The sequence below is a fragment of the Daktulosphaira vitifoliae genome, unplaced genomic scaffold, assembly GCF_025091365.1.
Source record: "Daktulosphaira vitifoliae isolate Bord-2020 unplaced genomic scaffold, ASM2509136v1 Scaffold_1, whole genome shotgun sequence".
NCBI classification, from domain to species: domain Eukaryota; kingdom Metazoa; phylum Arthropoda; class Insecta; order Hemiptera; family Phylloxeridae; genus Daktulosphaira; species Daktulosphaira vitifoliae.
The window spans coordinates 18,674,159-18,685,512 of NW_026099572.1; the positions used below are offsets into that span (position 1 = coordinate 18,674,159).

Consider the following 11,354-nt stretch of genomic DNA (forward strand, 5'->3'; position numbering starts at 1 on the left):
CGTATCACAAATAATCTTAAGGAAATTGTAAAAGATTTTCCAGGGAAGTATAATTGTCCAATAAAAACTAACGGATTCGTTAATAAAGAATTTGCCAAAAAAGCTTTGTGGCGTCAATAAAAATATCCCAAAGTTTATGGAAAGTATGATGAATTGTGCAGAAGAATTTCGTGCAGCATTAACAAGAAAATAAAACCATATAGTAAAATAATTTTAATAAGTATAAATTAAGTAAAATTAAAACTATATTAAAAATATTATTAATTTAAAAAAACTAAAAAATATTAAAATATTAAACTCAAAAGCCACAAAAAAATTAATGAAAAGTCGCGGATAAATAAAAAATTTCAAAATTTACTTTCAGAATACAAAAATAAGGGTCAAATAGATAATTTTAATAAGAGTCCGGTAGTTTCATTTTCTAAAAACTGGGGGGACGATTTAGTTAAAAATTACACAAACATTGTTTTTTCCGTTGAAGAAACTGAAATACTTAAGTTGGGTCTTAAAACAAGTTTTTTACCAAAAAAATTTCCAATGGAAGATATACTAGTAGGCATTGAAATGGGGGTTAAAAGTGTTGATTTTAATAATCAAGACTTAGCAAGAAGGGAGTGTTTAAATTTTCTACAAAAAAATTCTGTTATAAATAAAGGGGGTTTAGGAAAAAATGAAAAACATTCACGACTCATAAAAGACTTAAAAAATAAAAACTGTTTTTATTTAAAGGCAGATAAGGGGAATTCTGTTGTAATACTAAAAAAAGAAGATTATTATGAAAGAGTATCAAGAATGATTCAAGAGGGTCCTTATAAAGAAATTAAAAAGAATCCATTAAGTAAAATGATAAGGGAGGCTACAAACGTCATAAATAGTTCAAAATTAATAATCGAAGAAAAGTTCAGGTTTTTCATTAAAATTTCAAACCCTCAAATACCTAAACTATATGCTTTGCCAAAAATACATAAGCCAGGAAGTACTATGAGACCTATTGTGTCGAATATTAATGCTCCGACTTACAATTTGGCTAAACACCTAGTAAGGGTATTTTCATCTTTCAAAAAATTCGATAGTTTTTCAGTTAAAAATAATATTGATTTAGTTAAACAATTATCTAGTTATACCATTCAAAATAATGACAGGTTAATTTCTTTTGACGTAGTTGCCTTATTTCCGAATATTCCAATAAATATAACAATTGATTTTCTTAAAGACTGGCTAAAGGACCAAAACATTGAACAGGATAAAATAAATGAGCTTATTAATTTAACAAAGTTATGTATGAGTCAAAATGTTTTTCAGTTTCAAAATAAATTTTATGAGCAAACTGAGGGCACAGCAATGGGAAATCCGCTATCACCATTTTTAGCAGAACTTTTTATGAGTAGGTTTGAAACAAATTTAAAATACACTTATGGTGATTTTCCAAAAATTTGGGTTAGGTATGTCGATGATATTTTTGCAGTTATAAATAAAGATTTTAATATGGGGGTTTTCATACAACATTTAAATTCTTTTTACCCATCGATTAAATTTACATATGAACAAGAAATAGAGGGAAAATTGCCTTTTTTGGATTTATTAGTTAAAAGAACAGAGGGGGAACTAAATTTTGAAATTTATCGGAAAAACACACACACGTTCAGATACATTCCGAACACATCGAACCACACCTGGCAACACAAATTGTCAGCTTTTAATAGTATGGTTTACAGATTAATTAATATTCCGATGAATAAAATAGATTATGATAAAGAATTGGTGGTTATAAAAGAAATAGCTAAATTTAATGGGTATAACGAAAACATAATTTTGAAATTAGTCCGAAAACAAAAGTGGAAAAAAGAAAGGAGGGCAGCTAGTACACTCTCCAGCGAGGGGGAACAAAAAGTAATTAGATCACCAATTTTATTTTATCCGGGCATCTCAAATGGATTAACTAAAATATTTAAGAATTTTGGTATTACTTTGGTAACATCTAAGAGTAATAATTTAAGAGATTTATTAGGTAACCCTAAAGATAAGGTAGATGAAGGGGGGAAATCAGGCATTTATAAAATACAATGTGAAAGTTGTAATAAATGTTACGTAGGACAAACAAAAAGAAATATAGGGGTCAGGTTTAAAGAGCACTTAAGAAATATTAAAAATCAAGAAATTGAGAAATCTCCAGTGGCTGAACATTTATTGACACATAATCACTCTATTAAAACCATAAAACTAATTAAAAACGTAAATAATTACAAAGAACTTAATATCAGAGAAGCAATAGAAATGTTTAAAAATAAAAACAATTTAATTAATTGGGATCTTGGCCCACTGAAAAATTCATTATTAAACTTGTGTAAACTGGCAAAATGTGATAATATTACTTAGTGATAACGTCACTAGGTGATAAGGTCACTAGGGGTATATAAGGGAGTTTTTTCTAGTCGGGGTGTCAGTATGTGTTTAGCGTTGATAATGGTAACATTGTTTCCGAAATACGTATCCGCGACTTTTCATTAATTTTTTTGTGGCTTTTGAGTTTAATATTTTAATATTTTTTAGTTTTTTTAAATTAATAATATTTTTAATATAGTTTTAATTTTACTTAATCAATTAGCCACAAGTGATCAATTTTTATTATAAATAAGTATAAACTTTCTAAGTTTATTAATTAGATTTATATAATTAATTCCTATATATTTTTAATGGCATATAATTAATAAAAAAACTTATGCACAAAATAATTTAATTTTCGTTTATTTGAAAGTATATAATCTTAAAATTTAACCTAAATTTGTTTGCAAAAATCAACCTCTACACAGATGATCGATTTTTGGTTGGTAAGACATTTAATTTCTCAAAAATTATTGAAAATTATAAATTGTTGCGAGTAAAAATTTATTTGGTTCAAAAAATTCAATAATGATAATATGATAAGAAAAAAAACCATATAGTTATGGTTTTATGGATATGAAAAAAAATATATTAAATGATAGGTAAAAACANTCTAGGGTCAGATTCATAAAAAAAATATACCAAATGATAGGTAATGTTATCATGCATCTATAAAAAAAATTATATTGATCCATAGATCTTTCAATAAGTTATAGCATTATAAAGTTAAAAATTTTAAAAATAAAATTGAGAATTTTCACACAATAATAGCATTTGGTAGCTATTTTCACCGTGAAGATTAAGTAAAGTCCGAAATTTTTTTTTACATAATAAAGTATATTACATTAGCTTTATTTTATGATATATATAAAAGTGTCAGACTTGTTGAAAAAGTTCTACTTTCTACATGCATTTTTTAAAATTAAACCCCCCTCGTATATAGGGTAATGATCCGATTTTAAAAAACAGTATGTCAAATGAAATATGTATATAAATACTACTCCTCATGAAAAAGTTGTACTGATCCATACATTTTTCAAAAAGTTATAGCATAATAAAGTTAAAAATGTAAATTATAAAATCAAGAATTTTCAAACAAAAATAGCATTTGGTAGCCATATCACCACGAAGATAAAATAATGTCCTAAATTTTTTTTGTGCATAATAAAGAACATTACATTAACTTTAATTTAATATATATATATATATATAAGTGTCAGACCTTCCGGAACATTTTCAAAAGTTAAGTTGAAAAAGTAAATTTTTTGTGAAAAAGTTGTCATTTTTAATCCCCTACTGTGGGCAGATAAAGAGTCAGATTTACAAAACAAATATATCAAATGTTAGGTAAAGACATCAAACATCTATGAAAAAAAAATTATATTGATATATTTATTTTTAAAAAAGTTACGGCAGTTTTTAGTAAAAAAAATTTAAAAAATTTCGAAAATTAGCAATTTTTAAATTTGTAATTTTTTCGGAGGTTTCCCCCATTTACGGGGAACGAGGGAATTTTTTTCAATTTTTGAGGGTAATGTCTTCGACTAGATACGATTTTTGATCTTTAGACGTATCGTTGAAAGAAATCCGTTCGGTGAGAGCTGAGAAAAAGTGGTAACAGACACAAAAAAAAAACACATCATAGTAAAACCAATACCTTCTCAGCTTCGCATCGAAGCTAAAAACTATAGATGATTATAATTACTATCATAAGAAACGTTTCGATACGAATCTGTAGATAGTGTTTAATTTTAAGATATCAGTGGATTATTCCTCAAGCAAAATTGATTCCTATTTGTTGTTCAACTGGGACTGCCATTTGCATATAGACAGTCACGTAGCCAGAAAATGTTTATTGGAGGGGCCAACAATTTTAGGCCCTTGTATCATTTTCCATAATTTGTTTTCCATGAAAAACTTGTGTGGCTTCCTCCACTCCTCTTTATACAATATCCCATACTTTGAATTTTACAAGTTCAACATTTTACCATTAAATGGTTAAAAACAGATTGTTTTCGTATAAAGTATACTAATTATTACAGTATTATAAAAAATGGATAGTACCTATAATAAAAAAAAAATACTTTCATCTTCACTATCGCCATGAATTTTTCATATTGTGAAAAATAAATAAAATAATGATGTGAACATAAGCTGATTTAATTTTTCAACTTTTAAGCTATTAAGAAAAAATGATTTATACCTAAATACTAATAACAAATAAGTTATAAATAATTTTTAAAATAAATATAAATTATAAACAATGTAAAATTTATTTTATTTAAAACTAATAACAATTCCTGCCTTTTTTTAGTCTTACTTTTATTACTATTATTTAGAGCAAGCAAATAAAAAATTAACAAAAACAAATAAGTTACCCATTTTAGCTACTAAATTATAAAAAAAAAAACAGATTAAAGATAAGATATCACCAAATTTTTTCATAGAGTATTACTCTATTGAATTCTGTAATCAACTATATTCTAATTAATGCAGCAACTTGGTAGTTTGTTATCATTTGTTGGACCAGAGTTAAAAAAAATTTACCTACAACCACATTTGGAGTAACTGCTATTCCATTTATTATTACGTCTAGAACGTTATCTTTTTCAAAGAACGTTTTCTATGAATATAAAAATAAAAATACAGCCATAATAATAACTGTATTACTCAATAGAAATCACAAATTAATAATAATTTCAATGTATATAAGGCCTAGTACGTTTTTGATAATTCGTAAAAATAGTTGAATTTTAAATTTGGCCCTGCGGCACATTAAATCTAAGGTGGGCCTGGCCCACCCATATCTACGTGCCTGCACATAGAATTAAATCGTCAGGACAATTTTTTTAAAACTTATAATACGTAAAATAAGCTTTAATTTAACACATATATTAAATGGTACAGTATTTCATAACATTTCAAAAAGTTATAGAAAAAATTCTACTTTTTTTACGTATTTTTCAAGTTTTGAACACCCCTTATATAAGGGAAAATTGTCCGATTTTAAAAATAAGTCTAACGATAGAAGTATAAAGTATTTAAAAATAAATATTTGTCTTGGTCTATATATTTATCAAAAAGTTATAGCAATTTAAAGTTGAAAACTTTAACACAAAAATAGTATGTTTATATCTACCGCAGCCAATTAAACGTAGAAGATAAGTAGTCGGGACAAAGTTTTTTTTTTATGTATATAATGTAATATAAGCTTTAATTTAACATATGTATAAAGGACACAGTATTTCTGGAACATTTTCAAAAGTTAAGTTGAAAACATTGAATATTGCAAAAAAGTTGAGCTTTGAACCGAAGTTAAAATTGTTTTTTATCAATTTCAGATTATGTGAACATTCCAATACTATCTATTAAGAAATTTATTACAAAATAAAATTTTCACCAAACATTAATTTTGTTCTTATTTCAGTATTTCATTTATATATTTCCAAGTTTTAATTTTTAATTTAGTTATTCTGCTAAAATAGTTTGATGTTGAATGTCTCATAAGTTGAATTAAACAGTTTTTAAAGTTAATGATAAGATAATTTTTTTTATTTATTGTAATTTATATACTATATTTTATTATATCATCAATACTTATTAATAATATAATTTAAAAACCTAGCACAGGGGGGTCGCAGCACAGTGGTGACGTGGCATAGATGGATCAAGTATAATGATATCTGACTGTGATTAAAATCACTATCATAAAAAACGCTTTGATGCAAATCTTTAGATAGTGTTTAATTTTGAAAAATTGGTGGATTATTCCAAGAGCTTCATAAACTGCTAGTTCCTTATTAATATTCTGATTAAGATAAAGTATGTCGAATGAAAAAGGGATTATTAAAAAATAGTATTTCCCATAAAAGAATTATATTGATCAATACACTTTTCAATAAGTTATAGCATTATAAAGTTAAAAATTTTAAAAATAAAATTGAGAATTTTCACACAATAATAGCATTTGGTAGCTATTTTCACCGTGAAGATTAAGTAAAGTCCGAAATTTTTTTTTACATAATAAAGTAAATTACATTAGCTTTAATTTAATATATATAGAAAAGTGTCAGACTTTCCGGAACACTTTCAAAATTTAAGTTGAAAAAGTTCTACTTTCTATAAGCATTTTTTAGATTTAGATAAAAAAATTATACCAAATGATAGGTAAAGACATCATGCATCTACAAAAAAAGAATTATATTGATCCATAGATCTTTCAAAAAGTTATAGCATTATAAAGTTAAAAATATAAAAAAGAATTTTTTTACAAAAATCGTATTTTTTTTATTAAGTTTAATGTCTGTTTTCACCATGAAGATAAAATAAAGTCCGAAATTTTTTTTTACCATTATAAAGTATATTACATTAGCTTTAATTTAAGATATATATAAAAGTGTCAGACCTTCCGGAACACTTTCAAAAGTTACGTTGAAAAAGTTCTACTTTCTATATGCATTTTTATGTTTTGAATCCCCCCTGTATTTAGGGAAATGGTCCGATTTAAAAAAACAGTATGTCGAATGAAAGATCTATATAAATACTACTTCTCATAAAAAAATTGTAATGATTCATACATTTTTCAAAAAGTTATAGCATAATAAAGTTAAAAATGGAAAATACAAAATCGAAAATTTTCACACAAAAATAGCATTCGGTAGCCATTTTCACCATGAAGATAAGATAAAGTCCGAAATTTTTTTTTTTCATGATAAAGCATATTACATTAGCTTTAATTTAAGATATATATAAAAGTGTCAGACCTTCCGGAACATTTTCAAAATTTAAGTTAAAAAAATTAATTTTTTGTGAAAAAGTTGTCATTTTAAATCTTCTCTTGTGGGTAGGTTAAGGGTTAAATTTATGAAAAAAATATTCCAAATGAAAGGTAATAATATTATGCATCTATATAAAAAAGAATTATATTGATATGTTTATTTTTAAAAAAGTTATGGCACTTTTAAGTAAAAAAAATTGAAAAAATTTCGAAAATTAGCGATTTTTAAATTTGTAATTTTTTTGGAGATTTCCCTCATTTACGGGGAACGGGGTAATTTTTTTCAATTTTTAAGGGTAATGTCTTCGACTAGATACAATTTGTGATCTTTTGACGTATCATTGAAAGAAATCGGTTCGGTGAGAGCTGAGAAAAAGTGGTAACAGACACAAAAAAAAACACATCATAGTAAAACCAATATTTTGCATCGAAGCTAAAAATATGTGGTATTTAGACTAAAATGTATAAATTACCGGATTATTTTTATATGATCACTAAAATCCTTATAAAAATAGCTTAACCTGCTTTTTAGCCTAGTAACAATCAAGGGGACCAAGTTTTAGTCATTCAATTTTTGTCCACCTTGTAAAAAATAGTTCCAGCGCCTCTGCTTCTGTTTATACTTTATAAATCGTATTACTTTAAAGCTACTTTGGACTTTTATCCTGAAATCAAAATCATTTTTTTTTAATTCCGTGAAAAAATTTGTGTACAAAAATAAAATTGTCGTAACTCAACAACAATTAATAGAAATATTCTGTTATAGGGCAGGATTACAAAATTACTATAAATGGAATAATCACTTTATATATGTTTCGTTTGATGTATTCAACATTGAAATCAATAAACAAAAATAAAATAAATTTAAATAAGAAGGGGAATTAAGGAATAGTGAGTTAAGATATTGTAGGTGTCTTAGGGTTTGAAGTATATCATAAAGTCTAGATTTGATAATTTAAACGACAATGATATCTTACCTCTTTATATTTTTGTTTATTACGTGAAGTTTTAGGGAATGAAACATGTAGATAAATATTTGCACTTAAGTTTGTTTCTTTTCGTAGTTGTTTGAATTAATCTTATATTAACTTCTCAATTCAGTGATAACAATCGTTTATAGGATCTTGCGTTTATTTCGATTCATTTAATTTATGTGTATATTAGATCTTAATCATCAATACTCGCTTTCATTATCTCAACAATATACGTCGTTCATAAAATACACACTTGAAAAAATCCTGTTCAATGAAACCCACGATTATTATGATTTATTATCCTTTTTTTTAAATTTTCAAACTGTTTTCATATTATACAAGGGTTTTAATAATAATATTTTCGACAAATATCCTATAGTCGATATCAATATTCTTAAAACTCACTTTGATCTTGTCAAAATAAAATTTTAAGAATTTACCAACTTATATTCAGAATATAATCAGCAAGACTATAGTGTCTTATCATTTCTCAGCGTAAAGTCTTGGCTGGTACGGATACAGTTAACCTCGTTAATATATATTTAAATATTATTACAATACACCTCTTAATATCCTATATGTCATATGCTTATACGTTACCAAAAAGGTAGGACATAATCATAAGACTGGTTATTAAAAATGTAGAGGATATTTCCAAGGTGTAGGTTCCAATCGTTCTTATATGTATATTTAATAATGATCTATATCTAGACTACTGTTTGAGAAATGCCTTGTCGATAGGAATAGCACACTTTAAAATATTAAATCGAAACACACTTGTGTTTTCAGTATTACTCTTTACTCATATTTCTTATGTGTTACCAAAAAGGTAGGACTTGGCCTTACGATTAGCGGGTACACGAGTATACAGTACTACTGATATATTAATTACAATATTATGCTTTATCACTCTTCTTCTGTTCATCTAAAGATATCCATGAGTGGAGGGCACAATTAAGTTTAAAATCATTAAACCAAAAATAAGGCTATAAACCTAAATAAATTAAAAAACGGTTCTTTACTCTTGTTCGGCAGATTTAAGATGATAATATTTAAAACTCTTCATGAAAAATATGACAATTTTACCTGATTAAATATTATTATACTTCCTTCATTCAATTCGACACATTTAAAGTATTCCAGAAATGAAGGACACAAAAATATTAAAAAGTAATAATTACAATAAAATAATATTAATTTCTTATGAGGATGTATAAATACAAAAATAAACAAAATTTATTCCTAGTTAGATCATTGACCTCTAATGAAATTCTTGAGATGCTGTATAATTATTTGTGATTAGTAATTTTTAATATAAACCTTGGCGTGGGGGTTACTGATTAGCAATATGAGACTAGTTTGAAATATCTATAAATAAATGGTTATTTTGAATATCCTATATATTTTTGATTTGCATTTTATATATGTACATGTATTAATAATTATACTACAAGATTAAGATTGAACTTTAAATAAAATAATTAGTTTTTACAAAAACTTTGTTGTTTTTCTTTAATATAATTAAAACTTAGTAAAAAAAATATGGAATCATATTTATGATCACGTCACCAGTGGTTCAGCAGTAAAACGTACAATGATATTATTTATTACTATCAAATGGTCATATGATAAAAACAAAAATATAGTTTTTATTTATAAGGGAGCGGAATGCGGAGCGAAGTAAAATTGTTATATACTCGTCATGGTAAACACCACCTTATTTTTATCTAAATTTAAAATGCCACCTTCTCAAAAATTAATATTACAAAACTGGTTTTAAACCAGTTGAAATTTTAGTTTATTCATTCCTTATTTAATAGTAAAAACCCAGCACGGGGGGGTCGTGGCACAGTGGTGACGTGGCATAGTTGGATCAAGTATAATGATATCTGACAGTGAATAAAATCACTATAAAAAAAAAACGCTTCGATGCAAATCTTTAGATTGTGTTTAATTTTAAAAAAATTGGTGTTTTATTCCAAAAGCTACTTGATCTGCTGGTTCCTTATTAATATCCTGATTAAGATAAAGTATGTCGAATGAAAAAGGGATTATAAAAAAATAGTATTTCCCATAAAAAAATTATATTGATCAATACACTTTTCAATAAGTTATAGCATTATAAAGTTAAAATTTTAAAAATAAAATTGAGAATTTTCACACAATTATAGCATTTGGTAGCCATTTTCACCATGACGACAAAATAAAGTCTGAAATTTTTTTTTTACATAATAAAGTATATTACATTAGCTTTAATTTAATATATATATAAAAGTGTCAGACTTTCCGGAACACTTTCAAAATTTAAGTTGAAAAAGTTCTACTTTCTACATGCATTTTTTAGATTTGAACCCCCCTCGTATATAGGAAAATGGTCCGATTTAAAAAAACAGTATGTCAAATGAAAGTTGTATATAAATACTACTCCCCATGAAAAAGTTGTACTGATCCATACATTTTTCAAAAAGTTATAGCATAATAAAGTTAAAAATGTAAAATACAAAATCGAACATTTCACACAAAAATAGCATTCGGTAGCCATTTTCACCCTAAAGATAAAATAAACTACGAAATTTTTTTTTGCATATTTAAGTATATTACATTAGCTTTAATTTAAGATATATATAAAAATGTCAGACCTTCCGGAACACTTTCAAAAGTTAAGTTGAAAAAATTAATTTTTTGTAAAAAAGTTGTCATTTTAAAGCCCCCCCTGTGGGCAGGTCTAGGGTCAGATTCATAAAAAAAATATACCAAATGATAGGTAATGTTATCATGCATCTATAAAAAAAATTATATTGATCCATAGATCTTTCAATAAGTTATAGCATTATAAAGTTAAAAATTTTAAAAATAAAATTGAGAATTTTCACACAATAATAGCATTTGGTAGCTATTTTCACCGTGAAGATTAAGTAAAGTCCGAAATTTTTTTTTACATAATAAAGTATATTACATTAGCTTTATTTTATGATATATATAAAAGTGTCAGACTTGTTGAAAAAGTTCTACTTTCTACATGCATTTTTTAAAATTAAACCCCCCTCGTATATAGGGTAATGATCCGATTTTAAAAAACAGTATGTCAAATGAAATATGTATATAAATACTACTCCTCATGAAAAAGTTGTACTGATCCATACATTTTTCAAAAAGTTATAGCATAATAAAGTTAAAAATGTAAAATACAAAATCGAAAATTTTCACACAAAAATAGCATT

General features: G+C 25.7%; 1 protein-coding gene across 1 annotated transcript in view; it reads left to right on the forward strand.

The window, feature by feature from the left end:
• The window catches only part of LOC126896839 (uncharacterized), a 164,108-nt gene that overhangs the window by 7,804 nt on the left and 144,950 nt on the right, over window positions 1-11,354 (forward strand). The gene's annotated exons all lie outside the window — the stretch shown is intronic.